Source organism: Gossypium raimondii, chromosome 9 (genome assembly GCF_025698545.1).
Source record: "Gossypium raimondii isolate GPD5lz chromosome 9, ASM2569854v1, whole genome shotgun sequence".
NCBI lineage: Eukaryota > Viridiplantae > Streptophyta > Magnoliopsida > Malvales > Malvaceae > Gossypium > Gossypium raimondii.
The window spans coordinates 37,339,180-37,359,712 of NC_068573.1; the positions used below are offsets into that span (position 1 = coordinate 37,339,180).

Genomic DNA, 20,533 nt, shown 5'->3' on the forward strand with positions numbered 1-20,533 from the left:
TAACAGCCCACATAATTCACAATTTCACCATAAATTTATCATCTTTTTCAATTTAATCCCTAATTGATAATTTCATTAAAATTCTCTTTATAAAAGTTGTTTACCTAACAACAACCTTTCATTTTCTATCATAAAACTTCAAAATTCAAGCATAATTATCAATGAAAAACCCTAATACTTTAATAGTTTTGCAAATTAATCCCCGAGCTAGCTAGATTAAGCTACTACAATCTCGGAAACATAGAAATCATTAAAAACGGGACAAGAATACATACCTAATTAAGCAAAACAAGCTTGCTAATATTTCAAGCTTCCATGGCTAGGTTTCTTTCTTTTATTTTTTATTTTTGGTGGATGATGATGAGAATAGATTATTTTATTTTATTTATTTTAACTTTAATCACTAATTTCCAAAATTAACCTTATTAATTCATTCAATTTCCAATGATGACTATTCATGCTTATCCACTAACAACTCTAAATGGCCTATTTACTATTTAAGGACCTCCAATTTCAAATTCTATAGCTATTTAATACCAATAGCTATTAGAACTCAACTCTTGCACTTAATGCAATTTAGTCCTTTTCATCAAATTAGGTATGTAAACGGTAAAATTTCTTAACGAAATTTTTATATGGCAATTCTATCATACTATAAACCATAAAACAATATTAAACTAAATCTTTTTCTGACTTTGAATGTGTGGTCCTGAAACTACTGTTCCGATTTCACTGAAAACGGGCTGTTACAAACATAGTATGGGGACCAAAATTAAATTTTAATCATTGTTTTATAATGTAGAAAAAAATGTAAGGAAAATTAAAATAACCACAAAACATTTTAATCGAAAAATTAACGATATAACTATTTGGACTAACAGATAACATTGTAAAATTATACAAATTAAATTATATTATAAATTAAAATATGAAAATTAAATTTTAAATTTAAGCATAAATAGAAGTGAAATTGATATTTAACCATTTTTCTACGAGATAAATAAACCCGAGAATAGTACACTTATTAGGTTAAGAACTTTCTTTTATATATTTATTTTATTATATAATGGTATAAACCATCTATATTTATTTAAAAAGTTTTAATGAAATCAATCATCCGATTTATTAAAGTACATGAGTGCATCAGATAAAGACTTCAAAAATAAAAGCATAATTTTATTTTTAATGAAGATCTAACTTAGTAAAATACTTCAATGTTTTTAATATATATTCAAATAAATAATAAGTTTAAACTTTAATCGTGTTTTGAGAACTAAACTAGATTATTCGATTTTACTGTTTTGAAACAAAATAAAAAAAATCGATATAAATCAATTAAACCAAATTAAAAAAATTAGTTAAAACTCATTAATTGTACTACATTCTATAATCTTATAATTTTATTTTTATTTTTATGAATTTATTAATAATTTATTTAACTTGAAAGTGTTAGTTTTCCTCAAATAAAAAAAAAATATTTCTCGTAACGTGGTATGCTTATGAATTAATTGGAGAGGTAAAGGAAATAGAATCATGTGAACAGGACGACCCTAGCAGTGGTGGGGAAAGGCAGATATAGGCAGCTACCTTCCATCTTTGCCATACCTCTCTGTTTCATTTGTCTGCTTATAGTTAGATATGATATGATATACATGCATCTGCCAATGTATCAAACAACTGTATTTGATGTTGTCCCTTACAAATCCAATACACCCCATCGAAAAGCAGAAGCAACCTCCATAAGCAGACATTTTCTTTCCACTGCTCCCAACGCAATGCCTGTGATTGTTTTCCCACTAGTCTTGACACGTGATTCTCTAAACACACAAATATTTTCGTATATATATATATATCTAACACTTGTATGTATCTGCCTTTAATCAATAACCTTGTCATTCCGCCATTGATATACAAAAATGAAGCTCTTCTTCCTTCTTCTAGTTGCCATCCTCCTTATACAGGTAAAAACTTCACTTAGTAAGGGGATAAACCTTTTCCATTGAAAATTGCTCACTCAGTCTACTTCTTCCGTGTCAGGCTTTGCTGCACGCTTCTGCATTTAGTCATAATGCTAACTCTCTGCCAAATGTGAGTCTCCTCTTCTCTACCTATTTAGCTCACTGATAAGAATGTGTAATTGCAAGGAAAAGAAAATGCAACACTAATGCGTTTAGAAGAAAAAATTGTCATTTTTCTTGTACATTCTTTTCACATTTATATGAATGGTTTGTGCAATGCTGAACTTTTCTTCTTCTTCTTCTTCTTTTTGGTCTTCCTTTTCCTTCAGTATGCACTAGCTAACCCAATTTTATTTTTATTTTTATTTTTTTTTACATTTTGTTTTAACTCAGATGAATGAAGTGATATGGTGGCTCTTACTAATAAGTATCACAAGAAAATCAGTATGTGTTATATTCTTTACCATGTAACCAAGCCTTATTTCTCTAACCAAGAACTTCGAATTGATTGCAATTAGGTAAATTTCTGTTTATAAACATATTAAAATTACTGCTAAAATTACATATTTATACTTGAATTTGGGGTAAGAAAAAATAATAAGAATTGAACTCAACACTCAACAATCACATATTTTAAGCATTGTGTTTTATTTATCAAGAAGTGTACCGTGGTTTAATAATATTATTTATATTTAGTGCCGAACTTATCATATTATTTTTGTATTAATTATTAATTGAAGTAGTTAAATATGCTTAGAGTTGTGTGATTCCAATTTTAAGAGATTGCTTGCAAGTCACGTTAAACAAAATATATCTTCTTTCTAGAAGATTTAATATTTATGAGTATAATATATCTAGCATTTATTAGCATAATATATTTGAGTTTGATTAGAATTAGGTTTTTTTAACCTATAAATAGATGTAGTCGGAATTCTTCTTGTAATCATTCGAATTCGACATGGTGAATTTTCTTCTACTCTGCCCCTAGTTTTTTCCCCGAAAGTGTTTCCACGTAAAATTCTATGTGTTCTTTATTTTTATTTCTATTTTATTTGTGATATATTGTCATTACTGACGTTCTAATATAAATATTCAGACTGCAAATATGCATGCTGCAGGCGGTGCAGGAAGAAACCAACAAAGAAGGTTTGTGTGAGAGTATGCAAAATATGCTGTAAGAAATGCCACTGCGTTCCTCCGGGTGCTTACGGCCTCAAGAGTGCCTGCCCCTGCTATGCCAAACTCAAAACCCATGGGCATATGCTCAAGTGCCCCTGATTTCTAACCTGTGGAGTTTCTAGACTCTAAGAGTAACATATGTTTTAGTTAGGGCATACTAAAACTATCCCTAAAGGTATGATGTTTTGGGATGGGGCATGGGGGCTAAGTGGGTTGTTTGTTGAAGGGGAAGGTCATGCATGCAAGTTTTATCATACATGTTGGGTTGGCTGTTATAAATAAAAAGTGGGCTGAGTTTAGAGCATTATTTTGTATAGTGTACAGTTGTTTGACATGCAACTATCTTTCTTTGCTCAAGTCAACACTTGCTTTACATGTGTTCTTTTACTCCGACATCTTCCATAATAATGTAGTAAAGATAGAGTTGAGTGCGAGGCATATGATATAAATCTAGAAATAAAAAAAAAAAATAGGGGATGCAGAGCGAAATAGGAGATTCATGGATGGTGTTCGCTGCCAGCTAAGAAGAGCAAAGATAAAGCAAAGCACAATTGAGAAGTCAATACTCCCTCACTCATTTGTTTTCATTATTGTCTTTATATTTTTCACAATTTATTTGCCAAATAATAACAATAAAAAGAGTTGAAACATTAATTTAGTGAGTAATCTTAAACTTTTTAGATCATGTTTATGTACTTATTTCAACTTTTTTTCTTGAATTACTGGAGTATAATCATATTGAAATAATATTATACTTCATATAAATCAAATTCGCCAATCCTATAAATTAAATTTCTAATTTTGTTATTGTGAAAATATGACATAAATATTTGTCAGTTTTAGTGGTTCTTTGTTCTGGGAGTGCTTGTGAGTTCAAGCTTTCGCTTGGATAAATTTTGGTATTTTGAATGAATTAGGCCTTACTCTTGTTTAGTAGGCTTTTATTTGATTGTTGGGTAAATTACATTAGAATGGTTTATTGGTTTGGTGGTTAAATGGTGTGTTATTATGGTGGAGGTCTTGTGTTTGAATCCCTATGCAGGCAAGAGTATTATTTATTTATTTATTTTGCTCAGACTTTAGGATATAGTTTTTTAATAGGGGGATTCAGTAGTGGATGTGTAGTGGGAATTAGGGGAGAAGATTAAAGGATTTTTGGGGTTATCGGGATTTTATACTCTCTTTTTCAAAAAAATTTCTGTCGTTTATTCTTCTCCCTCTCCTCTTGCCTAAATTCTTTGAGTTTTTCCATCTTTCTCTTCTTTTTCTTCTTCTTGATTTTTCCCTAATCCATTTATTTTCTTTCGTTTTCGCACGCAGTTAGTGCTCGCTTAGTTTCGGTAAGTGTTTCTCTTTGTTTCTGTCATGAATCTCTTAACAACTGAAGTGATAATATTTTTTCTCTGCGATTTGGGCATAGGGGGAGGCTTGGATTGGTGAATTCAATGTTCTCGTTTTAACAATAATTAAACGGAGGGTTATCGTTGGTGGTAAGTTGGGTTTCAGTTCGTTCTTGGTTTTCAATTCACTTGTAAATCCATTAAATTGATGTTGAGTGTCTTGATTATAGGCTTTGGAGTGCTCGGGGACTGTTTTAACATCAAACAAAACTAGGTGTGTACCCAAAACGCAAAAAAAAAAAAGATTCGGCGAAAAGCCGAAATTGCTTGTTGTTTGGACAACAACAGTAGGCTAACTTTGAAAAATCACCATAAATTGTGGAAATCGAATTAAAGAATGAACAAAATATGGAATTAAAATTTATTGAGTCTAGTTTCTCATAGAAGAAACGTAAGTAATGGAATTGTAAATCGTGAGATATAATAAATTTTATGAGACAAGGTCAGAATTAATTCGAGTTCCCATGTTCTGACTTTGGAAAATAATCAAAAATTGGATAAAAATAATTAGGGGTTAAAATTTACATGTTTAAATTATTAATGAGTTTATTTTAAATAGAAATAAATGGTAACATCATCCAAATTTTTTACTAAGAGATAATTAATTTTTTGCAAAGAAAGGTCGAAGCTGTCAGACAGCAGAATAGGGGTAATATTGAAGATTTTACTGTACTTATTGGCTGAACCAAAAATTCTGAAAATTTTATGGTAGAACGATATTTGAGTCTAGTTTCAAAAGCATCAAACAGACCTTAATTTGGAATTCTGTAGCTCGAGATATAAATAATTTAGTAACAGTGACTCAAGTAGACAGCTTTGAAGGAACATATAAGTAAATAGTGAAAACATATATGAATAATTAACTAGCACGGGTTAGATTAAAAATGGATCACGTGGCAAAGGCCAATTTGGGCCGAGTGGGACACATGGGCGTGTGAGCCCATTTTTCTGAAAAGTTCTGTAAAGTTGCACGGGTCGCCCAAGTCGATTGTGGACCTACTGTCGGGTCAGTAAGCTTTACTTAGACCTCTATATGTGTGATCTGTCTGTCTGATTTCCATACCGAGAATGACTTATGATATCTGAATGTATTTACTATTAATTGCATAATGGCATGACATATTTTGTATATTGTATTGCATCGGGGTGAGTTGATATTTGGAGGAAGTGTCTGAAAGACTATTAAGCCTGTTATCTAGCAGCTCAACTGCAACCTTCTGATTATGTGCCACATTTCGATATAGCATGGTGTGTAGGGATGGGTGGGTTGATTTAATCCCCACATGGTGTGTAGGGTTGGACGGAGATGGTGTGTAGAGGCTGGTGGGTAGGATTCTGATTTACTTTATATGCATTCTGTATCTGATATGGGCCAATGCCCTAATGTATTTCTAAGACTGTATCTGAATGGGCTAAGGCCCAAACTAATTCTGTGATGGGCAGAGTCCCCATTCTGTGTCTAACTGAATTCTGTTGATTATCTGTATGCATGTTTTCTATGGGGATTACACACTGATTTTGCGAAAACTCACCCTTTCTCTGTTTAATCTGTACAGGTAATTCCCAAATTTGACAGGTCGGTGCAACAAAGAACTCGACGGTGGCCACACGTAAATTTTAGACTGTTTTCCGTTAATGCCTAGAATTTATTACTTATTTGGGGTTTTTGATGTATCTTCTAGACTATAGACTGGTTGGCTTTAAATTTGGAACATTATACTTTTTTATGGATTTTTTTAAAACTGCAACTCCACAAAACACTATTTTTTCTAAAAACTAAGGTTTTTCGTAAATAGAAACGATTTTCTCTAAATTAATTAGTTACAAAAGCTTTCGCTAAAAGACAAATTTTAAAGCAAATCAACTAGTTTTTTTTTCGAATTAAATAAAAGCTAATTTACTGTAACGGTTTTTAAACTCAACAATCTTGTCTTCAAATCCCTTTCCATGTGACATCGCCAGATTCAACCATAATGTCTAGGCCGGGTTTGGGGTGTTACAGTCCGCCACAATCTCCTTAGGCTCCTCCGTCTCCATCTCCCCTTCATCCCTACCTTAATCATGGTGCTCTTCCATTTCCATTTTCTTTTTTCCTTCATTTCCTCAGCTTCCTCCAACTCTTTCCTCGCTGCCATCACGTATGCAGGTGGGGTTCCTATTTTGATTGTTGGAGATGGCACCACCATTGACTCTGATGGTTCCCTCCATCTACTCTCTAATGGAGCCCTTCATCTTGTCAATGATTTTGGCGCTGTTGTTTGGGACTTTGGCACCACCAACCAGGGTGTTTCCTATGCTTCCATAGAAGACTCTGGGGAACTCTAGCTACTATGCAATGGTAGTTCTGCAGTTTGGTCTTCATTTGATCATCCAACGGATATAGTCATTCCGATAGAACTTCACTATTGGTAGAGTTCTAACATCAGGGTTGTATTCTTTTTCTCTTCAAAGGTCATGGTAGGGGAGCTAGAAAAACTTTTTAGGGTCGAAATTAAATTATAATTTTTACAATAATAAAAATATAATTTTATTATTTTTATAGTTTATATTTTTATAATTTTTAAAAAATTAAATTAATTTTTTATATTTTTAGGGGTTATAATGTAATTTTACTTTAAAATTTTAAAATATTAAAAATTTTAAAAAATTTAAAAAATTTTCCATTTTAAGGTAGTGCTTCCAGCCTCCTAGATAGGCCTCTAGGTAATCGAATTTGACTTTGAGATGGAATGATAGTATTTTTTATTGAACACAAGGGTTGAATTCTTCTTTTGATGTATATTTAACTTAACCGAGTTTAGGGTTGCAACCTATTGGTATTTTGAGTCTGTTTGATCCTAGTTTGAGTATTAGGGTAATTATGGCTTACAGTAGTGATTATGCGAAAGGAAGTAATATTTTGAGGTTTGTAAAGTTCTTCTATGGGTAGTGGGACTATAACAGTTTTGAATCAGTGTGATGTTTTTGGTTATTGTGGGAATATGGGAATTTGTAGTTATAGTGATACGAGTCCAATTTGCGGGTGTCCGTCGGAGAATTTTAGGCTGTTGGATGTGAATGATTTGAGGCAAGGGTGTAAGAGGAAAAGGAATATAGAGGATTGTCCAGGGAGTGCTGCTATGTTGGAACTGGATCATGCTGAATCTTTGACTTATCCGCCTGAGCTGTCTTCTCAGACCTTCTTTGTTGGGATATCAGCTTGTAGATTGACTTGTCTTGTCACCGCTTCTTGTGTTGCTTCCACTTCTTTGTCGGATGGAACAGGGCTCTGTTACTTGAAAACTACTGAGTTTGTGAGTGGGTATCAGGTTTGTGGACCAGTATTACCAAACCCATCTCCTTTTGCAGATAATGATGGAATGGGAGAGGTTGGAGGGTGCATGCCTGGATTGTGGCTACCATGTTGGTTTTGATTGCATTCGAAGGCAGTTTAAGGAAAAGCTTGGAGCCAGAGGGTTTGGGGCTGTATATAAAGGAGTTCTTTCTAGTAGAGCGGTTGTGGCAGTGAAGCAACTAGAAGGTATCGAGCAGGGTGAAAAGCAGTTTAGAATGGAGGTTGCAACCATCAGTAGCACCCACCATTTGAACTTGGTAAGATTGATTGGTTTTTGCGCTGAGGGCCATCACAGGCTTTTAGTTTATGAGTTCATGAAAAATGGGTCTCTAGATAACTTCCTTTTTACCACAGAAGAGCACTCAGGAAAGATGTTGAGTTGGGAATACCGTCATAATGTTGCTCTTGGAACTACAGGGGGAATCATGTACCTTCATGAGGAGTGTAGGGACTGCATTATTCATTGCTCTTGGATGAAATTTTCAATGCCAAAGTGTCAGATTTCGGACTTGCCAAAGTTATAAATCCCAAAGACAATAGATATCGAATATTGACAAGTGTTAGGGAGGCAAGGAGCTATTTGGTACCTGAATGGCTTGCAAACCTTCCAATAACTTCAAAATCTGATGTTATAGCTATGGGATGGTATTGTCTGAGATAGCGAGTGGAAGAAGGAATTTTGATGTTTCAGCGGGCACAAATAGGAAAAAGTTTTATATGGGCTCATGAAGAGTTTGAGAAGGGTAATATAGAGGGAATTGTTGATAAAAAGCTTGTTAATCAAGATGTGGACATGGAGCAAATAACTAGGGCAATTCAGGTTAGTTTCTGGTGAATCCAAGAACAGCCTTCTCAACGGTCAATGATGGGAAAAGTGATTCAGATGTTGAAAGGAATCACAAATATTAAGAGACCGCCAGTACTAGAAGCTGCCATTGAAGGTTCTATAAGCAAAGCCAGCATAAACGTGAGCAGTAATATCAGCATTTTCTCAACTTTTGTTGTTTTTTCCCCATCTCTCTCTTCATCTTCTTCATTGCAAACAGTTGGGGTATTTCATAATGATTCAATTTTAAGTGGGGTAAAAAATGTAATTTCAGAATTTTATTTCTGTAATTTTAAGTTAACATAAAAATATATTATAGATCGATTAAGTAATTTAATTGAAAAAATAATAATTAAAGTTTATTAACTTTAATTAAAAAATATTTGAGAGAAATGATTAATAAATAATTTTTAATCTGAGGTAGTGGAGGATGATGATGGTTTCCTTTAATTGAGCTATAAATAGTAAATTTAGTGGATGAAAAGATGACACTAACATCTTCCTTCCCAAGTCGTAGCCATTAAAAGGAAAAGAAAGAAAACTCAAGCATTCAATCATTAATTTTATTAAGGCAATCAAGTCTCTTTTTTTAGAATTTTTATAGATTTTTATTATGGAAGTTTGAATTAGTTAATCCATGCATTAATTTGTTCAATTAAATAATATTTAGCAAGTTATCATTATAGTAAATTGATTATTTCAAACTTAATTTGAAGAAATTGATGGTTAATAAGTTTAGATTGTGATATAGGTTAAATTAGAAATTAAAATAAATTTGTAACATTGGGAACTAAATTGAATAAATTATAAATTGTAACAAAATTATGCTATAAATAGAAAGTATAAGATTTTTAATGAAAAATGTGAAATCGAATTTTGACCCGGTGCTAGATAGTGAAAAATACAAGTATCCCGGATATAGGAAATAAATTGAATAAAATGCAAAATATGTTGGCTATGTATTTTTAACGTGATTTGGATGTAATATGATATTGTTTTTAATATTGAATTATTGAACATAGTTAAGGACGACGTCAGGCTATCGTTTGAGAAGGGAAAATCGGGAATCGTAGACGACTAGCGGGAAATTCGGTTTGTACTTTTATGATTTGAGTTCAATATGTTGATATATACACGCACACACACACACACACATATATATATAAATACATACATCTGTCTGATTGTTCCAAATTTATCTACTGAGGCAAGTGTATTACAATTGCATGATTCAATTAATACATGATGATAGATTGAACTGAATTGAATATAGTAGAAATAAACATGATATAAGTTGATTAATTATTCATGATGTGAATTGATGACGAAATGTGGTGAATTGAGTTGAAATGAATATGATATAACCAAGTAGGGAATGAAATTGTGATATATGATGTGATATGAATATGGTATGAAACTTTGATAAGAGAACATGTAAAGGTAATGTAATTAGATCACTGGTACTCTACTAACTGTTCAAGTAGAGTGAGGTATAGTTGGCATACTATAGGATTAGACTGTGTACGAGTTTATACTTCGGTTTGTCTGATTATGCACTTTGTGCACCAACATATTTGCTTTGGTTCGTCTGATGATGCACTATGTGTGTCAGTATATTTACTTTGGTTTATCCGATGATGCATTCAAGGGCCAGATTGGTGTGTTGGTTGGATGATCCGTGTATCCATCTTGAGTTTAAATCCAATTAATAAGGGTTATAAAGTATGAACTCCATAAATGATATTAAATTGAAAAGATAATATGAAATGGTACTATATGTGCATATATATATGAAATGTAATTAAAGATAGCATGTGAAAAATCATGCGAATCGGCTATTGTGAACCCTGAGGGTCAACATGAAAATGAAATGAATCAATTGATTCGAGGATTATCAAATAAAAAAAATGAATAGATAGTAAGAATTGGAATGGAATGAAATGATTATGTTATATTACTATAATATATGAACTAATATGTGTATAAATTTGGTCAAATGAGATACTGTATGATCTTGGTATTTGACATGAATGATATTTTAAATGAATTGGTTGAATCTAGAGCATGTTTTGATTGTGTTCATATTTTTAAATGAACTGGTTGAATTTAGAGCATGTTTTGATTGTGTTCATATTTTTAAATGAACTGGTTGAATTTAGAGCATGTTTTGATTGTGTTCATATTTTTAATGTTATTGTTTTATTAACTTGAATCATGAAAATACCATTGAGTTTTATCATTCAGTGTACGGTTTGTCTATTTTTATGCACAAGTGTTGGTAAATCTCAAAGGTCTAAGAAGTCATCAATGAGCATCCAATCCACAACTCTCAACTCAATAATGTTTGTATAACCTTCTTATATTTCGAAAACTAGCATGTACCTAAATTTTGAGTTGATTTTGTATAGTGAATGATTATTTTGATAATTTTATAAATTATAAATCGAGAGTGGTTGAAATTGATTCTTGTAGTATGGGTTTTGTGTGGGTTTACTTTTGCAGGCACATACTCCTCAAAACAGTGGCGCGTGAATGATCATGTTAAGAAAGGATCTGCCACCAAATACTTGCTGAGATGAAATTTTAGGCCGATGATGTTGCCAGCATTTTTGTTCCTCGAGGAACTTTGAAATGCTAAAATCTGGTTGAGTCATTTGCATTGAAACAAAGAGCGAAGGAGTTGGTAAAGATGAGTCTGTGACAGGGTCATGCCATTGTTTTTGTATCATTGGCAACTATATCAAAGTCGTGCGGGCCTTTTCCAGCCTTGCGTTGCCCGCTGCAACAACTTCAATTTATACTCTTCCTCTTCCCTTTCAACTTATCCCTCAAGTTTGATTTAAAATACAATTAGGCTATTAACTTACCTCTTAAGTTTAAATAAAATCACATAACACACTTTTGAGATCTAATTACTAATTAAATTTTAAATAATAGGATAATTATACTTTTGTTATTATTTATGTATGTGTTTTCTATTTAGTTTATTCTTTTCCAGATTTTAATTATTAAAATAATAAAATTTAATTACATATTAAAATACTATAAAATTAAATATATTTGGCTTTTTCATAAAAATATATTTAACTTCAGTTAAAATTAAATATTTTAAATTTATATTTATTTCATTCATATATATTACATTAAGATGAATTTATTAAATTATTTTATGTAAACTAATTAGTTTCCATTATTTAAAAATTTTTAACAGGGAAAATAATTAAAATATAAAAGTACAAAGATCAACTAAAAGTTGATATTATATTTTGTTTAATTAAATATTTAACATGTATTTGCATAAAAAGGTAAATGAGATGGTAAAAACAAAATATAATTATCATTGTTAGCCCAAGTGGTGGTGTAGTTTCCCATAAGTGCCCTATATACTATAAGATATAAATTCAAATCTTAACAAGAGCAAATGTTGATTTCATGAGTTACTATGCGCGTTTGCATGTTATTAGACACCCAATAAGACATTTTCACTTTGTAAACTGTCGCCTCTTCAAGCATTCACTTAGGCTCTCATTAGAGGTGAGAGACAAAACTCTCCACTAGAGACATTATCAACCCTTGAGGGGTCCGTCGGAGGCAAACAACAATTCTTAGACTTCACCAAACAAAGTTAGCCTCCCTCAATAAGGCCTTAGCTTAATGGTAATGTTAAGACCTTGAAAATTTAAGATCCAAGGTTCAAGTCTCATTTTGTATAAACCATGTGTGCTTGTATCTATTTTGGTTTATGTCTCACTATATGTGAACTTTGTATAAATTTATTTTGGCATAGGTTTGGATACATTTTAATTATCAGCAAGGGTGAATCTAGAAATTGTTTTAATAGGGCCAGAATTTGATTATAATATTCTCATAAACCAAAATATAAGTTTATTATGTATTAACTTGATTGTAAGATGACTGAATTGAAAAATTTTCTTTTTGGAGAGGTAGGTCCCTGCTTATCCTTTCAGATTTACGTTTGATTATTAGTTTAATTGTACTTTCTAATGATTAATTTTGGTTATAGTTATTATGATGTATTTTTTTGTGAGGATATGTTTTCTAATAATTAAATTTGTTTATAATTATTTGTAATTGTGTAACTTAAAAAAAAATTGCATATATTAATTCAACAATACATTATTATGTGCGGATAATCTTTTCCTCTTTGCTGAAGCTGACGTGGTGCAGGGTTCAACTATCAAAGAGATATTGACTTTTTGTTTTCTTCTCCAGCAATACCGATCCCACTCTTGCGTCTCATATTTGTAATGTGCTCGGCTTTAATGAAGTTTCAGATTTGGCCACGTACTTGGGTATGCAGTTGTTCCATATGAGACTTACCACTAGTATGTTTAAGTTTGTTTTGGATAAAATCCGGAAGAGACTCGATAGTTGGGAATTGGGATGCCAAGATTCCATCCATGGCGGGACGAATTATTCTTGTTAGATCTGTCCTTATGGCAATCTAAGCTACTTTACGCAAACTACTTTGATTCCAAGCAGAATTTGCTCGTAAATTGAGAAATTTGCACGGGGATTTATTTGGGGGAAATCCGCTTCTAGCTGGAAACCGGCACTAGTTAGATGGGAAGAATGCTGCCAACCGCAAGTTAATGGAGCTCTGAGCCTTAGGCACTTGAAAGAACAAAATGAATCCTATTTTTTATTAAAATTGGGTTTCCATTGTGTCACCAATAAAGAAGCTCTCTGGGTTAAGATCTTACGTTCCAAATACAAAATTTATGAGCAGTGCCCGTTGGATATATCTCGTTCTAGATGTTCTTTCGTTTGAAGATATTTAGCTAAGGTTTGGCCTCTCTTGCACCAAAGCTTATGCTGGTCCGTGGGGGATGAATGTTGGATCAGATTTTGGAATAACACCTGGGTCCATTTATGTCTCGTTGCATTAATAGCAAAGGCATCGACGAGGATATGCCTCTTAAAAGTGTGGTGACTGGAAATGGGGTTATCTTCACCATCACCTAGATATCTGTTCTTAAAATAGCTGGTATTCCGCCCCCGAATCTAACTATCGGACCGGATTCTCTTATGTCGAAATGGTCCACTAACGGAGAATTTTCAGTTAAGACGACGTAAGTTCCCTCTCATGGGATTCCTAGTCAGAAACAGATAAAAAATAATCCTTAGTATAGTCTTTCTGTTGGTCCACTGCGAGTGCACCAATTTCTTCGGCTTGTCCTCTAGAGGCTTCTCACTAATGCTGAATGGTGCCCAAAGGGTAAGACTGATAATGGGATATGTAATATGTGTGGTCTTTTAGAGGAGACTACCTACACGTTTTCGACTATTATAAGGCTCGTGTGACTTGGTTGCAATTCTTTCCTCCAAATTTGCATGACAGGTTTTTCTCTCTTCCTTTGTTAGCTTGGATTTTAGAGAACCTTAGAAATAGCATGGGGTTATATTTCCATGATTTCACTTGTCACTCCCTTTTGGTGTGATTTGCTGGAAATTATCGAAGCAAAGAAATCTCCTTGTTTTTAAAAATGAATCTTTTAACGTGTTTGATATTGTCAAAACCTCTTGGAGCAAGGTAGTTAACATTAAAGAGACAGATTGCAACTTTGCTCATACTAGTCGTGCTCGTTCACGGTTGACAAATGGTCCTCGCCACCACCAGGTTAGGTGAAATTGAACACTGATGATGCTAGGAGACCTGACTCAGGAATGGCTTTGGTGCCTAGGGTTGTCAAAGACCATTGCGGCATATGGATCTATGGATTCATACGCAATATTGGATAGTGTAGCATTGAGCAAACAAAGATTTGGGCAATATATGATGGTCTTAAGCTGTTGCGGTCCAAGGGTTGGAGAAGTGTGCTTGGGGAAAGTGATTGTTTACTGTATTCAAGTGTTTTTTGGCCGACTCAAAAGGTTATTTTTTAGGACATTTGAGGAATAATATTTTCGGGACTATTCAATGTTTGGTCATAATAGTCATTTCGAGGGGAGCTATTCAATGGGTATTATGGGCCTTTATGGAATAAAAAAGAAATCATCTATTCGGCTGCATCGTGAATTCTTGAATCAAATTATAGCTTTATTGTAGCGCACAACGATTGCAAGCATTTCTCAGTCGTCCTTTAGAAATTTTTGCTCACATCAAACATGATATTCAAGGTGTGGGTAATAGACTTTTTGATGGTTTGTAATATGTAATAAACTTTCTTTTTTACCAAAAAAAAATTTATAATTTAATTTATTAATATTTAAAATATTTTTATAACCAATTAAATTGTTATTATTGAATATAAAGATTGAAGATAAAAAAAATAAAAATGATAATTAACTAAAACTAGAGGTGTTAATGGGTCGGATCGGACTTAGGCATAATATTAACACATTTTATGTTCGCCCAAGTCTAGCCCGGCTCAAAATATGAGTTTCAAAATTTTGTCCAAGCTCGTTTATATTTGTAAATAGCTAACTCAAGCTCATTTTAAGCTTACCCATATTATTTTTAAAAAAATTTAAAATATATTTATATTATTTTTTAATTCAAAATTTAATAATTTAATATATTTTTATTTATTAAAATTTTATATGTAGTCACCTTAATATTTTTTAATGTTTACTATTACAGATTTAATTTTTATGTGTTATATGTTCAAAAAAATGTGTTATAAATTATATAATATATAAAAATAATATAATATAAAATATTAAAAACTAAAAAGTGGGTCGGATCACGTGGGTCGAGCTCGGGCTTAAACATTCAAGCCCGAGCTTGACTCATATTTTAAACAAGTCTAATTTTTTTGCTCAAGCCTACTTTTCAAGCCTAATATTTTTGCATGAACCCTCCTAAATTTATCTTAAAGACTGTTTGTCATGCTCCAATTTATCTTGTAAAAGATAAGTCCTTCTATCTTTGTTTTAATATCTGATACCTATATGTTTTTGTTGTGTATGACAATAATAGTTTAAAAATAAAAGGTTGTTAAAAACTGTTAAAAGATTTATGAATTTTTTGTTGTTGTCTTTGTTAGCACAAGTCTAACAACAACTTAACAAGTTCTCCGCAACTTGATATCCTAACACATATTGTTATATCCCTACCTTAATTTAGACCCAATTAGACCTTCCATTAGGCCAACCAGGGCCTACTGAGTGGCATAGTTGAGGGAACTCATCCACTCTCAATCTTAATACACTAATCTCTCTACCACCTCTACCTGAGTCCCTTTACTTGTTTGACTCTCAACCCTAGAGTAGGTGAACTAGCCTTCTTTGACACCGCTCCCTCTCCTCCTTCACCATCTCCATTGATATTGTGTTTCAACAATGATGCGTGAGCGTAGACCAAACTGCCCCAAGTCCTCCACCACCAAACCCTTCGTAGTCATCTTGAACCGTTTGGTTCCTACACAACCAAAGGTTATTGCATTGGAAAATTCTTGTTAGAGAGGTTATTGATGGGAATGTGTCAAATAGAGAATACACATAAAACATAATGTGCGTAAACCGTGAGGAAATTCTTCAATTGAGTCTACTCTCTTTTGAATCTTTATTTGAGAATGCCTTGTTAAGTCGAGTTGGAACATCGAATAAAAGAATAAGGTTGTCTAGTGCATAGACTTCGATTCTTGAGATGGTTAGGAAAATTGGTTTTTTGTGTGTTGAAATTATGGAGTCTTTGGTGTTTTCATGTGGCATACAATATAATGATTAGTGCATATGATGTTGATATGTGGAAAAACCCAATGTTTTATCTATAATGCATTAATTAAAGGTCTTGCTCATGGTCATTCTCCCGTCACAACTTACTATTAGATAATTACAAAGATGTGCTTAGACTTGGAGTTTGGTCCATGAGTATCACGTTTTCTTCGTTAATAAAGGCTTGTTGTTAGGTTTTTAAATTTGGTTTTGGAGAAAGTTTCAAGGCCATGTTTGGAAATATGGGCTTAAGCCACATGTCTTTATTCGAATTATTTCGATCAATTTTTATACGAATGTTGGGAAATTTGTTGAACAAAAAAGGGTATGGGTGTTCGACAAAATGCCTAGAAGAGATGTTTGTCAAGATGAATTGAACTGTTAGACATATATAATCTGTCCACTCACACATCAAAAGGTTATATAATGAGGTTCTTCGCATTGTAGGAGAGCTCAACAAACATTCATTACATAAATTTGGGTCGAGTAGTCTTGGCCGATGGTAGTGATTTGACACGATTTTTATCACGTAAGTCCAAGCTGAGTAGACTTGGTTGAAAGCTATGATTTGACACGATTTTTATTATGTAAATTCCAATTGAGTAGACTTGGTTGATGTGATTTAACGTAGTAGAACCGTACTCTCCACGAAATTCTGAATTACAAAAGCCACAGTAATGTGATTGACTTGTGACTTTTATCATAAGCCTCCCTCATGCGTCTTGAAGCAATACCTTCTTACTTTCCGTAAGCCTCCATCCATGCGTTTTGGAGTAGGGCCACTTTATTACTTTCTATAAGCCTCTCCCATGCATCTCAGAATAGGGCCACTTTATTACTTTCCATAAGCCTCCCTCCATGCATCGAGGAATAGGGTTATCTTATTACCTTCCGTAAGTCTCCCCTTATACGTTTGGGAGTAAGGTCAAGTTATCACTTTTCATAAGCCTCCCCCTATACGTCTGGGAGCAAGCTCACTTTATTACTTTTTGTAAGCTTCACCCCATGCGTCTAGGAATAGGGTTATATTATTACTTTTCGTAAGCCTTCCCCCATGTGTTTGGGAGCAGAGCCACTTTATTACCTTTCGTAAGCCTCCCTCATGTGATTGGGAGCAGGGTTACTTAATTACTTGCCGTAAGCCTCTCCTATGTATCTGGAAGCAAGACATTCGCTATTCTCCAAATAATAATTGCGATCAGCCTACATTTGGGCCCCTCTATGAACCCTTCGAACTCTCAGCGGAGATGAGGCATATCTCCAACATTCGAACCCCTCCATGAACCCTTCGGGTTCTTAGTAGAAGTAAGGCATATCTCAAATATTCGAGCCCCCCCGAGAGTCCTTTAGGCTCTCAGCCGAGGTAAGGCATATCTTCAACATTTGGGCCCCTTGGGACTCTTGGTAGAAGTGAGGCATATCTTATTCGTAAAATTCAGAGTTAGGTTAATGAATAAATTTTATAACTACGAGCACATGCACTTTATCTCTCTAGATCAATAATTATTTTCAGATCAACATTATAATACCACCTTTCGCAAGTACTTACTCAAATATTACTCGTAAAAACTCATTTCTTACGTTTCATATTTCCAATGAATGGGTCGCATATCTTACATTTTACAATGTCAATGAATGGCTTGAACCTCCTCTATTTTACATATCCAATAATCATATCCACGATATACTTACAACACATCTCCATTGTATAAATTCGAACCTTCTATTTGACAACTCACTAGTCGAATAGAAACACTATCCATCAACGCATTATTAAGGGTAATAATAAATTTTATTATTAAGTATTTACGAGTCAAATATGGTTTTAGAAAGATTTTGAATTGGTAATTGGTGTTTTATAATAAATTATTAGGTCAAGTGGTTTAAAAATAAGGTATCGAGACCTCGATTCTATAAATCGAGCGTTGAAAAAATTTTAATGTTTTGATAGTTAATTAATTAAAAAGGACTAAATTGAAAATTGTACAAAATTTGCTAATTATAATAATGTGACGAAATGGCTTGGTTAATAAATAAAAAGGGACATAAGTGATAAATATGCCTAAATCAATGGATTTAAAAGCATTCTAGGCTTTTCTTCTCTATTTTTTAATTTAAAACAAATAAGGGAGAGAGCTCAAGTTGGTTTTCATGTTTTTTGTTGCAGGTAAGTTCAATTTAGCCCCGTTTTCAATAATTTTTATGTTTTTGAGATCATTACAAATAGGTCTAGCTAATCTATACCTTCGATTTTGAAACTGTTAAAGATTTTGAATGTTTCCATTGATGAATCTATATGATTTTAGATGTTAAATGATGAATTTGAGAAATTGGATGATATTTAAAAGTATTTTGTTAAGTAATTTTGATGAATTTCTCGATTAGGGACTAAATTATTGAAATAGTAAAAACACAAAAGTTTGTTGTGAAATTATTGCAAAAATAGACTGTGTTCAATTCCATAAACATTTGGCTAGCTTGGATTTGTATTAAAATGGTTAAATTGCATGTTTTGAGTTTAGGGATTAAATTGAATAAAAGATAAACTTTAGGGCAATTTTGTAAAAATTTCCAAAACAACTAAATTGTATTAAATGAATGGTTTTATCGTCTAAATTAATATATTGAATGAAATTATTAATTTAGATCAAGATCGAGTAGAAATTTGAGAAAAATAAAAAATTTCCAAAATGTTCTTGAATATTGATATTTCGCAATTCAACCCGGTAAGTTCGTATGAACTGTACTCTGTATAATTTTGAATTAAAATGAAAGTTAATTGGTGATTGATAATATATATAAGTTCTATTGTTAGAATTGAATTATTGTTAAAAAAAATTATCGAAATTAATACTTAGTTTGGATTCAATGCGGGATTTGAGTACATTCGTTATATGGCGCATGATGGCATTGGAGGAAAATGATGGCAAATTGCCCAAGTAAACCGGAGTTCAGCATTTGTTCCGAACTTTCGTGTTTACTTTATGTTCAGCTCTTTTGAGCTTCTGTTTAACCCTTATGGGTTTTTGTTCAGCTCTATTGAGCTTCTGTTCAACCCTTATGGGTTTCTATTTAGCTCTCATGAGCTTCTGTTCAGCCTTTAGGCTTCTGAAAATGATGTACTCAAATCCGTAAGTAGTTCTTCAAAAGGTAAAATATCAGGAGTTGTCTTGAATGATATATATGTATATGAAGAAATGGTAAGAGAATGATATGTATTATGATATGTATTTATATCAATATCTTGATATGTTGATATATGGAAATTATGTAAGTTGAGACAAGTAATAAACTCAAGTGTAACATGTTGAGATAGTAAGGTTATCGGTGTTGAAATTATATGAAGCATGTTTAAGTACGCTAACAAGTGTTGTTGTTTGATGCTTAGGCAAATGCCAAGCTATTGGTTGAATGATAATGTGTTTAATTATAAGACGCATTGAAATGGCAAGTGTTCAAATGAAAATATGCTTGTGTTCTGAAAGAGTGGTAAGTTTAAAGTTATGTAATTTCTTATGAAAAGACTTATTATTTGATTAATTCGAAAAAGGCTATGTTCAAATGCATTAGCTTGTGGCTATGGTTGAATGATATGTTTATGACTGGTGTGTTACACATATGGAATGAGTGTAAAAAGTAAAGAAATACAAATGAAAATAAAGAAATTCGAAAGAGTATAAAGTTATATATTGGTCATAATCCAGAATTATGTCAACAAGTCAATAACGGGATGTCATAATTCATTAGAGTTAATGCAGTTTGTGGTAATTTTCGGTTAGTATTCCGAGAGAATTATGATATATGGTTTATATGGATTATCTTGACAATAAGACGAAAGAATATTCTGCAATTTTAATTATTCAATTGATAGAAGGACACAATTTTTTTAATTAGAGTGGGTTATTCATTACAAAATTTAATTAAGTTATACGCATTTGAGACTATCCTCAGGACTAGGAATAAATTTTGTGCATTCACTGGTAAATTGACGAACAGTCAGAATGAGAGATTCATATTCTAGTAGACATAATATAGAAATATATCTATTAGACCAATTCTAATCGGGAAATGGTATTATGGATTATAGTCATCTCAATGGTTGAAGCTATTGCGCTTGTGTTAAACAATATTGCTTGACACTTTCCATATAAGGAGA

At 32.6% G+C, this 20,533-nt stretch overlaps 2 pseudogenes; both read left to right on the plus strand.

Annotated features, from left to right (window-relative positions):
* The first annotated feature begins 1,481 nt into the window (after positions 1-1,481).
* On the plus strand, positions 1,482-3,441 carry LOC105799432 (cypmaclein-like; annotated as a pseudogene).
* Positions 3,442-3,574: 133 nt separating this feature from the next.
* LOC105797680 (G-type lectin S-receptor-like serine/threonine-protein kinase At1g34300) lies at positions 3,575-11,276 on the plus strand (annotated as a pseudogene).
* The last annotated feature ends 9,257 nt before the right edge of the window (positions 11,277-20,533 follow it).